This window comes from Polypterus senegalus, chromosome 6, assembly GCF_016835505.1.
Source record: "Polypterus senegalus isolate Bchr_013 chromosome 6, ASM1683550v1, whole genome shotgun sequence".
NCBI lineage: Eukaryota > Metazoa > Chordata > Cladistia > Polypteriformes > Polypteridae > Polypterus > Polypterus senegalus.
In genome coordinates, this window is record NC_053159.1 from 52433184 (window position 1) to 52452652 (window position 19469).

A 19469-nucleotide genomic window follows, 5' to 3' on the forward strand; every position below is an offset into this window, starting at 1 on the left:
TCTGTGCTGCCTCATCACGCGTGTGTGACATGACTACCCCCCACAGCCCAGACCCATCGGGTTGGACGACCCAAACTGAGGTCGAAAACATGAGAAAGTGCATCAGCATTAGCTTGGAGAGAGCCATGGCAATAAACAACTTTGAACCTGTAAGGCTGCAAATCTAAGAACAATCTGGTGACCTGGGGATTTGACTCTTTTTGAACGGCCATCCACTGTGAAGCAATATGGTCCGTAATCAGAGTGAATTCCTGGCCCAGCAGATAGTACCACAGCTGGGTCACTGCCCAGTTAATCGCCAAGGCCTCTCGTTCTACTGCCACATACCTGGTCTCCTGGTCCAGCAGTTTCCAGGTCAGGTACATCACAGGGTATTTGACACCATTGATGCTTTGGATCAACATGGCGCCAAGACCTGTGTCTGAAGCACTGGTCTGGAGGATAAAAAGGCATGAAATCAGAAGTCCTTAACACAGGTGTTGAAGTAAGAGCCTTTTTTAAGTCACAAAATGCAAGTTCCATTTTATCATCCCATACCATGTTAAAAAGGGCCCTTATCTTTGTAGGATTGCTCACTGGCTCAGGTCTTTCTGAGAATTGAGGTACAAACCGAAGGTAGTAACTCGCTAAACCAAGAAAACCTTGAACTTGTTCCTTGCTCCTTGGTTATCAGTTTAGTATGGCATCAATTTTCAAACACTGTGGCTTATTGGTTCCCCTGCCCACTAGGTAGCCCAAAAATTTGGCTGCGGTCAATCCAAAGAAGCATTTCTTGGGATTGATGCAAAGTCCAGCCTTCGCCAGCGTCAGTAGAACTGTATAGACCTTCAGTACATGTTCATCCCATGCGCCGGAATAGGCACAATATGGGGTTTTAACACTGTCCACCAGATATTGGAACGTTGCTGGAGCCCTGTGCAATCCAAATGGGAGTACCTTATGCTGCTAGTGTCCACTAGGGGTACTAAATACAGTGTTTTCTTTTGTAGACTCTGTTAAGGGAATTTGCCAGTATCCCTTCATCATGTCAAGAGTAGTCAAATATTCGGCATTTCCCAACCTCTCAAGGAGCTCATCCACCCTGAGCATGGTGTATGCATCGAATTTGCAGACCTGATTGAAAAGTTATTACAGAACCTCAAGGTCCCGTCTGGTTTGGGGATGAGGACAATGGGACTGGACCAGGGGCTATGGTTCTCTTCAGTTATGCCTAGATCCAGCATCTTCCTGATCTCCAACTCTACTTCCGCATGTTTTGCGATAAGGGAGCTCCCTGACGATTACCCCCTGGTCAGCCATGATATCAATCAGGGTAGTCCTACCGGGTATCTCATTGATCACTTCCAAGACAGACAGTAATGGCTGCTTCCAGCTCCTGTTTTTGTTGTTATGACAGATTGGGGTAGAGATTAAGGATAGGTTGGCATGAGAAAAGGGAGCAATGTTGGCTGGAGGAGGGATCCAGTTCCCTGTTCTTCCACGGCTTCAACTGGTTGACATGATATAGCCGCACACTTGGACGATGATTTGGCTGTTTAACCAAATAGTTGATGAGTCCTTTTCTCTCCTTGATCTTGTAAGGGCATTACCAATTGGCCAACAATTTGGAATGGGAGGTGGGCATGAGAACCACCAAACGATAACCAGAGAGGAACTTGTGTAACATACTATTTTTATTGTAATTCCGCGACTGCGCTGATTGAGCCTTATCCATGTCTTCTTTTAATATGGGATGAATTCTTTCAAATCTATTGCGTAACTAGGCAATATATTCAAGAATGTTGGTGGAGGGAAGTGCCTCCCCTTCCCATCCTACTTTTTATGTATCCAAAATACTTTGTTGTCCATACAGTAATTCAAAAAGGGGAAAACCCCATAGAGGCTTGAGGCATCTCCCGGTATGCAAAAAGGAGGTGTAGCTGATCCCAGTTCCTCCCATCCTCTGTGACTACCTTATGCAGCATCTGCTTAAGTGTCTGATTAAATCTTTCCACCAACCCATCAGTTTGCAGGTGGTAGACAGATGTTTTAAGATGCTTAATACAGAGTAACTTGGCAACATCCCTCAACATGTCCGATGTAAAAAGAGTTCCCTGGTCCATGAGGACTTCTTTTGGGATTCCTACGCTTGCAATAAGGGATACCAGTTCCTGTGAGATATTTTTTAAATTAGCCGTACACAAGGGGATGGCCTCTTGGAATTAAGTAGCATTTATGATCATAACCAAGATATATTTATGAGCTTTCACAGAGGGTTCTACAGGGCTGATGAGTTTCATTCCGATTCTCTCAAAGGGAATGACTACAAGGGGTAAAGGAAAGAGAAGAGCACAGTCCCTTCTGGGAATCTGTTGCAATTGACACTATGGGTAAGAAGTGCAAAAGAGTTGGACCTCCTCTTTAATTCCTGGCCAAAAGATCCAGAGTTTAATTCTCTCCAGCATTTTCGCAGTGCCTAAATGACCGCCCAGGAGGTAAGCGTGAGCCAGTTCGCAAACCTCTTGCCGGTAAATTTGCGGAACTAACAGCAATACCCTTACCTCATCCTCATGTTCTCCTACTCAATACAACAGATCATTTTGTAATACAAAGTAGTATGGAATTTTGTGTGGGATGCCCATCAACGGAAACTATCGCATTTCTAACAAACTGAAGGGAATCATCATTCCAGTGTTTATGTTTAAAAGATGAGCGCTTAAACTGAAATTACAGTGTACTTAAAGGATCGGGCTCGACTTCAATGGGTGGAATTTCAACCTTGTCGCCTTCCTGGATTGACATCATCTAGGTTTGCTGTGCTACACGGCGTGGGGGCAACCAGGTTAGAACATTAAATTCATTATAATGCCCAACCCTCTTTTAGGAGTGATTTTTTCAATATTGCTTTTATTATGAGACCAGTCCCACTCCAATATAACCAGGTAAGGAGGATCAGCCATCACCGCTACTAGTAATTTTTTCGGCTCGCCCTGCATGGTTATAAAGCACATGGCGGATTTATATTTTCTGGTCTCTCCATGTATACAAGTCACACTGGTTTTCGTTTTTAACAACTGTCGCAGTAAGACAAAATGGTGAGCAAAAACTGTAATGTTACTCCCAGAATCCAACATAGTGACCACCCAGTGACCATTTATTAAAATCACTCCTGTATGAGGAACAGACAAGTGATTCGACAAAACACAATACCTCTCTCCCAGTGCCCAAGTAAAATTCATCGGGTCTAAGTTCAGCAGGCAGGTGGGCATAATTTCTCCCAGCTCTCCACACTTAAAACAGCGTAGAATAGCATGGTGGTTTTTCCTTCAGTCTGGCCGGAGGTTCTGTGGGGCGGCAGATGGGCTCGGAGGTAGCGACACATCGCTGTCGGGATCTATGAGCCAACCGTTGTGCCCCCCACTGATTTGCCAACTGCTTAATGACGCTAGATCACCTCTACTAGGGCGTACACATTGAAGTATGGTTGTCGATGGACCTGCTGGGCAAGGTAATCAGGCATAGCGTTAAAAAGGGTTTCGCAGGTGAGCTGTTTTACCACCTGCTGAGTGTTCTTAAAGTCTGACCATGCCAGTGCCCTAGTTTTTCCCAGATCTTGCTGGTCTGTGGGGTCAAACTTCCACAGACATCACTATCTCGCCTGCAGGCCTGAGGTGATACTGTAGCGCTTATAAATCTTGCCCTTGAGGATGTCATACTCAACGGCCTCCTCAGGGAGGTCATAGTAGACCTGCTGTGTGTCACTCTTCAAGTACAGTGTGAGTACGTGAGCCCAATCCACCCTTGACCAGTGGTTGCAGATCGTGGTCTGTTCAAAAATTAAGAGGTACAACTCAATATCATCTCCCACGTTTAGTGGTACTAGTGGAGGAGGGGGTAGCCGAGGTACCTCTGACTTTACCGCCTCCACTGCTGCAATACAATCTTCTGCTTCATGCCAATTGAGTCTGTGTCTTTTCAAGCTCCAACTTCACCATCTGAAGTTCTTTCAAAAGGATCCCCAAACGGTGTTGAGGTCATGCTCTTCAGTCATCTTATTAAGCACAAATCCTGCCAACTAAACTAATAAAGGTTATGGACGCCATACCGTATACTGTCAGTTGGTCTGGAGTGATCTTTCAGCACTGATACCCAAACTATATCACATAACAGACTTACATGAGACAATGAGTAGATGTTACACAAGAGCTTTTATGGAGGAAAACCACAAATGACATGGATAATGAAGGTGACATTGATGAGATGAGCCGGAGATGATGACACAGACATAGGCGAAAGTGAGAACATCAGGAGTGGACAGGAAGTGAGGTCATTGATGGGAGTCGGTTGTTTGGAACCCGTAAGAGGAGTGCTTCGTAGAACTACTGTAGTGTCAAGCAGATTCGTAGAGGAGTTCCAGGATGTATTTCTTTTAGTCTTCGGTTTTTCTAATAAATAAAAGAGAGAGGCATTAGTGCTCAGTGTCAAATCCCCCTGTTTTGTTTTTCTGCACTGTGTCGGGCCTGCTGGCTGCCCCCTATTCACGAGTGTGTGACAATACATATATATATATAGTAAAATAAACACAAGAACACCGTCTGGGAGCTCCCTCTTATACTGTCGCACCAGAAAAGGAAATGACGTCTTTACAGACAGAGTTAAAATCGGTACTGACACAAGGGAAAATGATGGCAGTATATATAGTGGAGTGTGCAGGAAGTGATGCTAGGAAGAGGTGGGATCTTGAGGATGGGAACCAGAAGTGATGTTTCTGGGTGGATTCTTCATTTCTTTTGCCAGGAGAGAGGAAAAAGAGTTAAAGGGCAGTGGCAACTCCTGGTTCAGTGGGTGACTGCATCTATTTAAGCCTGTAAACTGTTTCCCAAATGCATGTGTGTGACAATATAGACAAAAGCAATTGCATACATGAAAGAACAAAAATATTGCCATTCCAAATAGCCATTACAGATCAGTGTGTTCAGGAAAATGATTAAACAGTACTGGAACAGCATACATAAAACAAAGCGACCAAGTACCAGTAGACGTGAAGCTGTCAAGTGCTTTAAATGCTCGTTAAAGGTCAGTGAACAGCTTCTGCCCTCCAGGGAAGAAAATCCAAAGCTTAGTCAGATAAATCAGGAAAGTGGAGAGACCAGTTTTTCGAGCCTTTTTGATCATTGGAGATATGGCCTTGCATGCCTGTGTGGTGTGGACCAAGTATTCAGCGAAAAAGTAGATTTCTCGACCTTCATATGTTACATTTTGATTTCTGCGTGCCTCTTTCAAATTAGTAAAGAATAATGAAGCATCTTGACAAATACATGTACCGTTACTGTCCCTTTTATATATTTTATTCCATAGACACACATTATTTCCGGGCTGTATTAGGGATGGACAGAAACCAAATGGCCCATTGAAACTTTAGAAAACCAAGCATATTTCCATTCTCAACGTTATCCAGAACTCCAATAATTCTCAGGTTGTCTCTCCATGCCCTGTCTTGTTTGTAAAGTTTCTCACAGAGAGATTGGGTCTCAGCACAAAGGGAATGTATCTCAGTGTCATGATGCGCCACTTGAGCACAGACCTTCCTAAATATTAATAAGACTTTCTGTTGTTCGTTTCTGAGTTCCATGATATCAGCATGAAGGTCAGAAAAACTTCTCTGTATTGACCCCATTCAAGGTTGCACTTAGAACAGCATTTTGCTCTGATACAAAAGCTTCAATTGATTGACATTGGAAAATGCTCCAGAGTTATCTGTTGCCATGCCTCTGAAATCCTCTGAGCTTTTTTTTTTAATGTTCTAAAAGCATTAACCATGAAATGCTGGGTACAGAATATCTGTTTTTCTGTCTGTAAGGCTGGTTTTCCCAGGTGCTGAAAAAGTGTGAAAAATAGCCTTTGGCCAGTTCAAACCCTAAAGTCCTTGGCATTTTAGCCAGTTTCATCGTTAAAAAAATCGCAATCTGTATGTTTTCTTCATTTAAGTGATAAAGCAGTGATTGTAGGCTTTAACATTATGCAAGTATCATTTTTGAAAGGTGTACCATTAAATTTCAAAACAAACTTTGACACAGTGAGGACTGTAAAATTCCCAGTTTTCTTTTTCATCAATGTGTAAGGCAAACACATAATTGGGATAGTGAATACTGTCTTCCTGTTGATGTTCAAAGTAAAAAAAAAATTTTTTTTCTTTTTACTTTTTGGGAGTTGTTAAAGGCAATATACAGCACAAATAGTTATCTGGAAAGTGAATCATGGTCTGAAAATTCCTCGCCATTTGCTATGCACAGGGTTATACTCAGATTTTAAATTCACATGTTAGTTCCCCTCGGAAGCTTTTTCTCGATGATGCTGTAAACACTCGTTGGATCAATGAGCCAGATCGAATCTTATTTACCTATTTACCTTTATTTATTTACTTACTTCAGCGTACTACAGGGTAGAGTCACAAGTAGAATGCAGAGCTTCCCATGTACATATAAAAAGTACAGCAATGGCAAAAGTGCATTTTTGCTCCGATGTAGAACCGTCGTCATGATCTGAGTTGACCTCAGTTATAGTGCGTCTATGTGAAAACAGCAGTGTATGCGGGGTTTGGTTGGGATCATGAACGCGGCTGAGAGAATAAAACTAAAAAAAAAAACCAAAGCTAACCTTTACAAGTATCATAAATTACACCAGCTGTTACAGACTGGAATCAAATGTATGTTTTTATTCTAAAATAGTAAGACACGAGCAGCTAACTTCTCAAAACGGACTCGTCCGGGATCGAACCCATGAAGTTTTGATTACCAGTCAAAAGCTGATACCGTTGCGCCTTTTGTGAAAGTGTTTCTTTGATATTTGGAATTCAGACTTCACACATTATACACTTCATGTCTACATTTTGTCAATTATTACTAAAACATGAAAAACGTTTCTGTTTTAATGATGTGTTTGCATAGATCATTGTAGAGACACACACATGGAATGCAGGTGTTCCAAATAATGATATAGTATTCATAAAAGGTGTCATTTTGCTTGACTTCTCACTCATACAACTCTAAGTAACTGACACACATGTAAACAGACTTGAGCTAAGAAAACTGTGCGGGGTGGGGGATGTGATAGCAGGCTGCTTGCTGTTTGCTGCTTATCCACACATTTATAGGACAAAAGACGCTGACAGAGAAATGCGAAGCAATTTAAGGTGGGACGGATCTATGAGTTTTTTCGTAGGCTTTGGTAATTCTAGTGTTAAAAGATGTTCACTTGTGTTTTCAAAAAATATATTTTCTTTTTTAAATAGAAACAAGATTGTAGAAATCAAATATACAGTACTAATTAAGAAAAGAAACTTATACCCTAACATGACAAGTCTGATAAAACCTACTTGAGTCAACAAGGCATGAGAAAGCTTGTCCATCTTCGTCATTTATTACCCCTGCAGCACCATGTTGAGAATGGAGCATCTCTCACTAGTCTGTTACACCATGATTAGAATAGTCAGGGAAACAAAGCATTGAGGTTCATTTTATAAACTATTGAATTTACATACATTCTCAATCAATTATTACATTTTACTCTGGTTGGTTCATTGGATTACACCCAAATGACTTACATAAAATAAAAGTCTGTTTTATTGTATTCTTATTCTTCATATACCCTTTGGGTTGAGCCTCCACCTTTGAAATTTCTATATTTGTCACAACTGTGCATTCTGGTTGTTATGCAGAACATCTGCTGATTTTTTTAGTCATCTTTTAGTCATCTTTCAGTATATTTTGTGCATTACATATTTGTTTCGACCTTAATCTGATTTCCTGATATGCCCAAATAGGTTTCTGATATTTACTAACCCTTTATGCTATTTCTTTAGGATTAATGTTATGTTACCCTAAAAGTATTCTCTCACAAAAATTAGTTGGAATCTGAAGAAAGCGTACTTTATTCCATTTCCATGGACAAAGGCAGAGAAGCCAGAACTGTATATTGGATAAGAGAGAGAGGTATATGAAAATCAATATACACTCATTGGTCCAAAAAGGGGCAGGGCACCTGTCACTTTATGAATACTTGATTCTAAGTAGCTGGCAATCACTTTGACATGGGATGTCTGATATACTACTAATAAAAACATCACACTGTTTAACCAAATGGCTGCATGTGATTCATGTAACAGAAAAAGGCCTATGAGCTTTGAATGCATCCTTCTGCTTTCATTGGATTCCTCCAATGGAACATGCAGAGTAATTATTTGTATGGACAGCTTTTTCCAGTATCAAGTATCATTTTTCTAAGAGCTGGCCTCATAAATGCACCAAATACTGCACTCTAAAACACAGTTGATGTGAGTCAGTTAATCTCCTGGATCTCATAATTCAGCTCTCCATCCACAATGGCAGGATAAAAGTAGTTTCATGAGAATAACGACTGGATCTTGATGGTATTAATGATGAAATGTGATAAGATGAGTGAATCTTAAAATCACCTAGCTTTCTGCAAACTCTGATGTCAGAAAATATATTAGGAAGGAGGAACCAGGACGTGAAAGAAAAACTAGGAAGTGGGAACGATCTAGGTCAAAGAAACAGACAGGTGTTATTTCTAAAAAGGTAAATTCTCTAAAACAGAACAAATTGTAATCCAAAAACTATTAGGTTGAAAGATAGAGCCAACATTAAACGCCAAATTTAATTAAAAGAGATTCCCTACTCTAAATAAATTCTTTAAGGCACACAAAAGTGATTTTTAAAAAATAATTCAAGTGTCTGAAGTTGTGCACAGTCTAATTAAATAGGCAAGGAGCTATAGTTTAAAGTGTCAAATGACTTTCTGTCTAGTCTACTAAGTAAAAACACGTCTGTGACCATACAAGAACTAGTACTTTTGATCTTTGAATAGTGGTTCTTGTTTTCAACAATACCTTAGGTCAAATCTGGTTAAAATTTAAATACAATTAGAAGAAATACGTAGAGATGCCAAGATGGAGGAAACAAATACAAATTGACTTTTAAAATCATACTTACATACTTAAAGGGTGACACTTTCGTGAAAAACATTACTTATGAATGTTTATGAAAAATTCTACCAATGACAAGATTGCTTTCCAATTAAAGAAAGAATAAAGAATCTCACAATTAGCCTAACATTCTCATTACCCAGGATTCCAAATGTGATTGGGGCACATGGGTCTGATCAGAGTGGAGTCTGATCAAACATTATTTGGAAAATGTTCCTCTCCTCCTGTTGAATAATCAGACAAAGTGTCTTTATCAAATATTTGACCTTCATCAATATTTCGTTGGTCAGACACAAGTTCTAGGGATATGACATTCCCTGCAACTGACCCAACAAAAAAAAATGCCCTCAGAAACAGGGCGATGGGCATTTTTCTGGAGAGCCAACACTTCTGAAGGGGTTAGGTCTGGACCGCATGGACATCCACCTGTTTTTTGCTTGTCTGCCTTCTTATTAGCTTTAAAATTAATGTTTTTTATATTATATATGATTATTTATGTCAACAATTCTTTAAATAGTTAAATACCAATATTTACCAGCTTGAAGTAAATTCTTGTAGTTCAATTTAACCTCTTCCCATGTTCTCCTTATGCTCACGTTTGATCTGGAATTATGACATATTAAATAATAATTAATCTGACACATAGGAAATGAAACGCTGCATTCAGTAAGTACAATGCACACTACTTAGCGTTTAATTTGTTGCCCACTTTTTGCCAGCCATCTTTTCTGGTTTGGGCTGCTTTTGCAGTGTTATCCCTTGTGCATATTAAATCTTGAAATTCTTCATATCCTTCAAATAAAAGGTCCGCTTGTGTGAAAAAAAAATACGCCCGTTCTTTTGTCATTTTGTTACAGCCTATCAAAGACTTGCTGATCATGTTTTCTAGACTCAATATATATGGGCTTTTCAATCAGCGCGGGTGCACGCATTCATCTCGGATGATTAGATCCAGCTAAACTAATCTACTACACGGCTGCGTTTGAAAAACTGACTCATCCCGGATGAGCTTCACCGCCATTAACTCATCCAAGATGAGGCCACTGATCTCGGATGATTTAAGCGATGTACGGAAAATGCCCCCCTGGTGGTTACTAAAGAAACACTGGGAACACAGTTTTTTGTATTATTCTAATAAAGGAGTTAAGCAAAATAATTCTTACCCCAGGCCTATATTTTCATCTTTTTTCAGTTGAATTTTTTGGATTATGACACATTAGCCATGGTTAACTAAGAAACTTTTATTTCATGATGAGTAATACCTTGATCATATAGTATCAAGAAGTAAAATTAGGTGTTCAATAATACTACTATGCTAAAAAGACCACTTTGATATTTGTATTTTTATTTTTACATTATGTTATCTCGGTTGTTTTTGGACAAAAGTGTTCCTATTATTAGAGCCAGGCTTATAATGTCCCCAACATCATATTTTGCCATATCATTTTATAACTCAGCAGAAATACCTTTTCTAAATACAAAAATTAATCTAGCATCATTCCATCATTATTCTGCTGCAAGTGCTTTGAAATTAAAAACACAACCTCCAAGTGTGTTTTTAAATGTATAATATATAATGGTTTCTTTTAGGACCAATATATAAAATATAAAAAAAAAGGAAAGAAAACTTTTCAAATAGGCAAAACATATTTGGTTCACCCATTTACGAGATTTTCCCACTATAGGGAAATCATAAATCCAATCTTTAATTTCTTAGTGGTAAATAAGCTTGGTTCTACGTCAAAAATGAACAGTTATGTGTAAAGTTTTAAAACAATTGGTGTCTGTGGTTCTTTGTTACTAGTTTGGCGGAGCAGCAATAGCTCTTAAGTTCTGTTTTAATGTATCAAACTAAAGCAAAGTAGTAGCTAATTTAGAATTTTTTGGTCTCTGTATCACTCATATTTATATGGTGCACATTTTTCTCAAGTTCAAAGAAAACTAATAAACAAGTCCTGAACAATTGGAGTTTCAAAAATCAGGTTGCTTCCTTTAGGGCATAATACACAAAAATGCAAGAAAAATGTTAGATCAATCACCAAAGTATGGGTGGCTTTGCTAAACTCAAAATCAGCAAAACAAATTTCATCAAAACCAGAATCAGCACCTAAATTGCTTATTTGCTTGAGAACAAGTCTCTTTTTTAGTTTCTTAAAGTTTGAGTACTCTTAAATGTGTGCAGCCATCACATGCCTAATGAAGAACCACTTCTGAAGCACCAGAATAGTGTCACTCATGAAAATATCCATGCAAAACTGCAGAGCACAAGAAAAACAAGTATACAAAATAACTATCAGGTTATTCAATTCAATTAAATTTTGCTTTCCTAAGAGGGAATTTTGCTTTGTCAGCAGGTTTTACAGACAGATCACAATGTTACATTAAACACATATCACAAAGAACACAGTCAGCAAACATAAACTTAGTTTCAAATTGTAATAATATAGCAGTGAGCATTTACAGTGAAACATAATAATTAAACCAACACTTAGGCAGAATTAATGGTTCATACAAATGATAGCTATTCAACTCATGACTTAAACCAGTGGATGTTTATTAAAGTTGAATTTATTTAGAAGATTAATAACAGTTGGAATTAAATAGTATGTAAGCTGGTTGCTTTTTATCCTTGGACCCTTGCACTTGTGTCCTGGTTAGAATTCCTGAAATTAAGAACATAGAGGATAAGTCATATTTGAGAGAATAAACTCTGCTTTCTGTAACACTTGCTTATTAAACAGGTCTGTGAGATTTGATTGTTGAGACCTTTTTATTTTCTAGGTCCATTTTACAATATGATTTATTCTGTTCTTGTTGCATACATTAAGATTTCCAAACCAGGCCAGCAGATCTTAAGGAAAAGACAGGGTTGAATTCTGTTTTGTTAGGTTTTGTAATTTTTTGTTTCTGCTTTCTTTTTTTTAACTTTCCAATTTTTTTTTCATTTCATCTTTTCTCTAGTTTGACTATGAAGTCATTAGTTATGAAAGTTCAACTTGCTTGTATGTTAGGTTATTTCCTTCAAATAAAAAAGGAAAGACAGATTCTATATAAAAATGTATAAAAGAGTAATATAATGGTAGCACTCACACTAATAAGACAGCTTCTTTAAACGTAGAGGCACTGCTGCCCCTTTTTGCAGATGGCTTCTGTATTTTCATTAAAAGTCAGTTCAGAGTCTGTGGTTGTTCCCAAATATGTATTAATGTCAATCTCCACTGCATGGTCTTTGATGATTGTTTCCTGGTGAGTGAATAGTGTTTCTTCTAAAACTGATTTTTAATTTCTTAGTTTTTGTAATGTTTGAGTGTAGAAAAGATCCATCAGTCCAGTAGCCAAAATGATCTATGCTGGATCAAGAATTCAGTAGACTTCCAATCACTGAGTCATCAGCAAACTTTAAGATTCTGCTTTTAATTTTACTGCAACACCTATTTGTGTAAAGGATGTAAAACACTGCTGAAGGAATACAGCCCTGAGGGGGAGGCCATGTGGATGAATATAGCATTTCAGATAGAGAACCCTTGACTTTAACACTGTTAGAAAATCAGTCAGCCACCCAACCACATTGTAATCTAAAAGAAAATCTTTTATATGTCTCTGTGACAGGTGTCTGGTCACAATTATGGGTAATCTAACTTAGACACCATTAAAATATCTGACTACACCACCCAGTTTTATTAAGAGACAGCGAATTCTTGAAATTTACTGACTTCTCGTCATTTCTCGTCTGCCAGCTTTGCTCTGTCCTTTCATGTGGCTTCCTTCTCTCGCTGGACCCACAACCACCGTCTCCTTGTGGAGTTCTCTTCCTCCCTGGAAGTAAGTGTTGCTGTCCTTGTGCCTCACGTCATGCCAGCCACGTACCCGCGTCTGCCTATGAGCCCCTGTGCTCTGTCCGAGTGTCTTGGCAGCGTTCTCAGTGGACTGTCCCTCCCCTTGACTTCACCTGCCCAAAAGTTCAAATCTCCTTCAGTCCCTGCCGTTGTCAATCCTGGACAATCGGTTTAAACAATGGCACATCTAAATTTTCTGGGTTTAACAATTAATGAAAACACAGGTTAACAAAATTTATTGTTACCAACCATGAATGAGTACAGATATGCTGATTAGAAACCAATATTGTCAGACATGTAATTTCCAAGTCAGGTAAATACAAACATCCTCCAAGGAAGGAGCAGATCTGTTATGACAACTTTGTATTGTTTGTATACTCAATCAGCCAAAACTTCAAAGCGGTGATTCCTTTGCAAGACAGAAAATACCTACAACCTGCAGACAGCCATGACAACAATCAGTAACGGGATTACCCAGGAAATCAAAAAAATGCCCCCCTCTGACATCTCTCTGAAAAAGGTCAGCGCTGGATGGTGTTAAAAACACATGCAAAGTCTACAAACAGGAGCCTCAAGCGAGTCTAGATATCCACCAAGTGGATGTATAACAGATGAATCAAAATGATGATGGTGTCCACTCTACCTGTATAAGACTAGTGGGAAAACTAAAATGGATCTAATAAACACTGAGTTTTCTCTGTTAGCCTCCTTTTTACAAATACGTTTTTGAAATGATTTTATAACCACTGATGTCAGGGCCACTGGTCTGAAGTCAATTAAAGTTTTAGTGTTTTTGTTTTTGGCTGCTGGAATGACAGTAGCTTGTTTCCATAGCTTTGGAACCTTCTACTGTTAAAATGACAACCTAAAAATAAGTTAAAAATATGTACAATATTACAAGAGCATTCCACTAAGATGCTCTGGTCCAGGACTTTTATTTGTTTTCAATTTTCTAAGAATGTTCTCTAAAACCTTTTCAGAAGAAATATCGCTGCCTTATCAGAAACCATCTACTTCTAACTTTGCACTTGCATAGGAAAATAAATCTACTCAAATTTCAAGTAGGGACTAAGTCAGAGTTAGAGTTAAAACCAGAAACTCTTAAATGTCACCAGATGAACTAATAATATAAATAATAAGTAATAAAAACTATTAACATGTAATAACCATAAACAAAAATTACTAAAGTTTTTTAGTACCATTTCATTGCTGTTTTTTGACTGAATAGACTCAGGAAAACAAACACATAAAATAAGATTGAAATGGCTTTGCAGGTGCTATGCAGCAAGGAGCAATTGAATTGTCGCAGTGACTCATGACAATCCTGAGTCCAACTGAAACTTTCCATAGATAACCTCAGGTATAAACAATAGTAGTACATATACCTACATTGCAACATCACCAGCCTTCTTGAATTAATTCACACTAATACAGTAATTACTAAAATTCTAAATGTAAATTTAAAGGAATAGAAAAACAATTCAAAACAATTTCTGGCCTGTTAAACTAGGGCATTCTGACTTCAATTGAACTTGTACCAGTATATTAATTTACAAAATTACATCATATATAAAATATAACATTCTATTTTGACAACAAAAGCATGTGGGACTCCAACAGTTGCTGAAAATAAATCATTTCCAGTGATAACTCAAGATTCTTTTTTATCTACTAAGTATATTCAAAAACACAATCCTCGCTCAAAAATCAGTATACTGTTTCCGTCCCTCCCATCACTACCAATTAAGCCCCCAGTCAGCAATTGTCAGTAAGATATACTGAAAACATTTCGAAGATCAAATATATTAAATACATAATACAGCACCAAAGCAAAAACAGGAAACTATTTCTTAACTATTAAATAAACTAGAAGCTTTTACAGATCAATTAAATGGTACAACTCTCTCTTTAGTCTATGTAATGAGGTCAGTCTCAGAATGCAAATGATGAAAGAATACTGGCCATAAAAAAGATGAATGATGCACCACTTTGATAACATCTCAGTGAACAAAAGAAGTGAAGATTGTCTCACTGAACATTCTGAAAAATACAGCTAACCTGATTGAAATGCATTCATTTACTTCTGAAAAACACATCTATTCCTCTGTCAAATAACCTATTAAATGCTGGTGTTCTGTTTAATTTAAAGCTTTAGTGTTTTAAATTTATTAGCTTTCTTTTCCCTTTTAGAGAAATTTGCTTCTTATATTACTATATTGAGGGTGACAAATCAAACTCCTTTTAAATAGGAATATTGGTCTCCTCTTCTACAGACATCTGACAAACTGAGCTTGTTAACCCCCCAAAATGATTAACATTAGAATCCCTGAAGCCTATGAAAAAACTCATAATTTCAGGCCACCTTAAATTTCCTCTCACCTCCTCATCAATGTCTTTTGTTTTGAAAATGTGACGATCAGCACTGGCAGCAGGGAGCCTGCTAACACATCCCCCCCACCAACGCAGCTTTAGTCGTACACAAAATTCTCCCAACTCAAGTCTGTTTATCTGGGTGTGAGGTGGCTTGAATTTTATAGGGTAAATAATTTGGAACACATACATTTCATGTGTGTTCTGTGTCTACAACGATCTATGTAACTGTAGGATGACAGGAAATACGAGCCAAGAACATATAATTAGAACAGAAACAGAAGCATTTTTCATGTTCTATAAATAATTGGCAAAATGCTGAAATCCAAATATCAAATAAACACTTTCACAAAAGACACATATAACAAAACAAGTGCGCTGTTTTTCAAGGATTTAACCAAAGTAAAAGAAATTGGGATAGGGTACGAAACACACACTCACATATATGTGTGCTTGGCTGGTGTAGAAGTAAGAACTACTGTCTCCAAGTTGAGAGGTGGTGGGTTTAATCCCAGTTCATCCATTGAACCGTAGTGAACCGCTATTATTATTGCTTTTATAAAATAAAAACATACATTTGATTTATTTGAGTCTGTAACATCTGGTGTAAATCTTGGTATTTTTAAAAGTGTTTTGTTAAATTATTCACTTTTATTCTCTCAGTCACGTCCATGTTCCCCCCGATCTGACACTGTTAGTTTTCAAATAAGATGAGGTGAGGTGAACTCAGATAAGGATGAGGGTTCTACATCAGAGAAAGAGAATAGAAGCCCTCCCCGCAAGAAATGTCCACTCACACATAAGAACAACGCAGCTGCACCAGGCATAAAGGCTCAAGATGACACCATTTGGATGCAGCAAGAGGTCGGACATCATCCTGCCAGTGACTCTGCCACATGCATGTCTTTCATCAAAACAGCAGGGCTTATAAAGCTTCCCTAGGTATTGTCCTGTTTGTGATTGTCTTTATATAAAAAACATTCATATGTTACTTATATCACACATTTATTCTTCAAGGAAATGTGTATGGAAAGTTAAATTTTCATTGAGATATCTTAAATAGAGTTTATTGTATATAAGCTTTTGAAATTTCAAAATCATAACATTGAAAATCATTGCCAAATTTATTAACTTGTTTGCCTTAAAACAGAGACACATTCTTTGTGGCTTAAATTAGGAATTTGTTTACTTCAAATTTATTTTGACAGAGTTACATATATTTTATACATTTTCCTGTTTTGTTCATCCTACAGCCACTTCTGACTGCAAAATGGATCTCTAACACAAATTATTCAAACCAGGAGAGGCACACACATGAAATCAGCACCTCTAGTACATCAGCTCACTTTTTAGAAGTAAGATCTAGAGAAAAGAGAATGAAAATTATATAAGCATCACTTTGCAAGTATAGAGTAAGCAAATATGAACTTTGTATTTTTGTTACACTAAACACAACATCTTACAGCTACATTTTCTGTGCATTTTATCTATCTATTATAATGATTCAGTATTTCTCTGATATGCTTATTTATAGGCAACGCTCCGGAGCTGTTCTCCATTATGGTTCAAAGCAGCGAGCAATTTAGACTTAAAAAAGGGATTTTAAATCTCTATCAGAACTTCTTTCAGTAATGTTATGTTTAATACTAGAATCCCCAAAGACTATGAAAAATTCCTTCACACCTCTCCATCAGTGTCTTTTGTTTTGTAACCGTGTTGATCAGCACAAGCAGCATGCAGACTGCTATCCCATCCCCCCTACCGACAGGGCTCAACTCAAGCAAAAAGCTCTCTACGGTCAAGCCTTGTTTATCTCAGTGTGAGAGGCTTAGAATTGTATAGGGTAAATAATATATCGTTATTTGGAACACATGCATTTCGTGTGTGTTCCGTGTCTACAACGATCTATGTATGTGAAGGATGACAGGAAATGCAAGAAATGTTGAACACATACCCAAAACACAAACTTTCATGTTTTAGAACTGACAAAATTTTGACATGAAGTGTATAATGTGTGAAGATTGAAGTCCAAATATCAAATAAACACTTTCACAAAAGGTACTTGTATACCAAAACAAGTGCTCTTTTATTCAAGAATATAACCGAAGAAAAAGAAATCGGGTAAGGGCACAACGCTGATATTGACCGCTTTTGTGAGGGAGCATAAGTTAAGGCATGATGGCCATGTGAAGTGATTCCCTGAGGGTGGTCCAGCTCACAGAGTGTTCATTACTGAGGACCCAAGTGGCTGGACCAGGCCAAGGGGAGGCTCACGTAACACCTGGCTGTGACAGATACACGGTAATTTCTGGAGGGTTGGAATGGACCTTGTGTCTGCCTTGGGGGTTGCCAACCGGGATCCTGAGCTGTTTCATTGTGTGAAGGATGCAGCAACGCATTATACCAGTGAATGCTCTCCAACCTGACCTGACCTAAGTTGTGGCCATTTGTTATATTCTGCTTGTAGCATTCGTTCCATGTACGTCATGTGTTGTTTGAGGCATGTTGGTACAGTGGTTAGTACTGCTGCTCTGATCAAAATTGTAGCAACAATAACTAATCCAGCAGAGTTGGCAGATGCTTCCTTAGCACTTAGGGACACTTAAAAGACCATTGTACCATAATACTTCACTCTAAACTAATTGTTCCTCCTTCCCTATTACCTTCAATGCATTTTTTGGAGTTGTAATACTACATTTTTCTTTATGTCACTGTATCTGGACAGTACTGTTATGAGTTTTATTCACATGTGCATGTTAACTGTGGCACACAGGGGCTCAGCAGTTAGAATTGCTGACCAAGCAAACATTAGCTTATAACGTAGGTTCGTTATTTAAGCTATATTTAAAAGGCAATTTAATTATTTCTGTGTGTTTAAACACACGGCAATTTCTTAAAAGTACCAAAATAGATGGGGTTCGCCAAAACCTTTAACCTTTACCCTCGTAGGTAGACTGATAGAAACAGCTGGCGTCTTTTAGACTGCTTGTAACACGTGGACGAAGCTTGTATTTTTGCATCGGGCTGCTTGGATGCCATTTAAGATTTCTACAAATTATTTTAGCGATCGTGATTGAGACGTTATGGATTCTATCGCTGTTGCTTTGATTGCATCTTTAAGATTTTTTCAGCTCCGCTGGATTACCACGCAAACGGCAAGGTAAGTGCATTGCCTGCATGTCTTGTCTGCCTGCCGCAACTAATATACAATAACGCGCCATTCTTTATAGCTTTTCAATATTGTTTTCTAAAGCCTAGCGATGTAATTTATTTTAAATACGTGTTTCCCAACACGGCATTTACTTTTCTAGGTAGATTTTGGGCTTCGTACGGCCATTAATTAATCTGTGCTGCCCCTGTGAGTGCCGTTTCATTTTACTGGACAGCCAGTCTCTTGGACAAGGCATATATATATATAGCAAGCCTAGGAAAATACTTGAAACTATTATAAGAAGGGCTCAAAGGTATGAGGATATGCATGATTTATCAATGATGTGAACTTGTAAATTGTTAACTTGGAACAGAACATCTGATAGTGAAGTTGGGGAGGATAACAGATAGTGAATGAACAATTATGCAATAATACTAGTTAAGAACAATTAATAATCATAGCAATGAAGCTAGAATAGCATCTGAGTTATGTTACAACTATTGTAACTCATAAAGGGATCAGACATCAAAGGGTGGGCACATCTAGCAACATATTGAAGCTAGAAATGATAGAAGTGCCAAAGAATAGTGTAATCCATCAAGATGCTATATAGGATTGTAATATAATCTGATGCTATGACACCCACTGCATGAATTCAGTAATATGTAGACACAACACAGACTATGTAAGAAATAACAGGGCAAAAATCTCCACTAACACCATTGATGAGATATCACTACTTGATAACAGCATGTTAAATGTAACTGTTTGTCCATGTTTACGCTGGTTTTAGATGAATGGTACAGAAGCTATAGTGATACTACATCTTACATGTCCGCAAATGACTTGAAATATTGACACTGTGATGGGGGATCAAGTACCTTTTGTTTTGTGGATATGACTTTCAAATATTGTTTTTTGTCACAGATCCAGTGACAAAGGGTGGCTTGTAATACTACATTTTTCTTTATGTCACTGTATCTGGACAGTACTGTTATGGGTTTTATTCACATGTGCATGTTAACTGTGGCACACAGGGGCTCAGCAGTTAGAATTGCTGACCAAGCATTGGATTCGATAGCCAAAGACAACTGGAGGCTCGTATAGTCAGCTTAAACACAGGTTAGGG

The 19469-nt window shown here is 38.0% G+C and overlaps 1 long non-coding RNA gene across 1 annotated transcript; it reads right to left on the reverse strand.

Moving 5' to 3' along the window:
* Window positions 1-4249: 4249 nt before the first annotated feature.
* On the reverse strand, window positions 4250-15271 carry LOC120530524. The gene is made up of 3 exons (XR_005633983.1): window positions 15199-15271; window positions 9519-9586; window positions 4250-4424 (listed from the first exon to the last, which is right to left on the reverse strand). It is a non-coding gene; the product is annotated as an uncharacterized LOC120530524 (long non-coding RNA).
* Between the last annotated feature and the right edge of the window lie 4198 nt (window positions 15272-19469).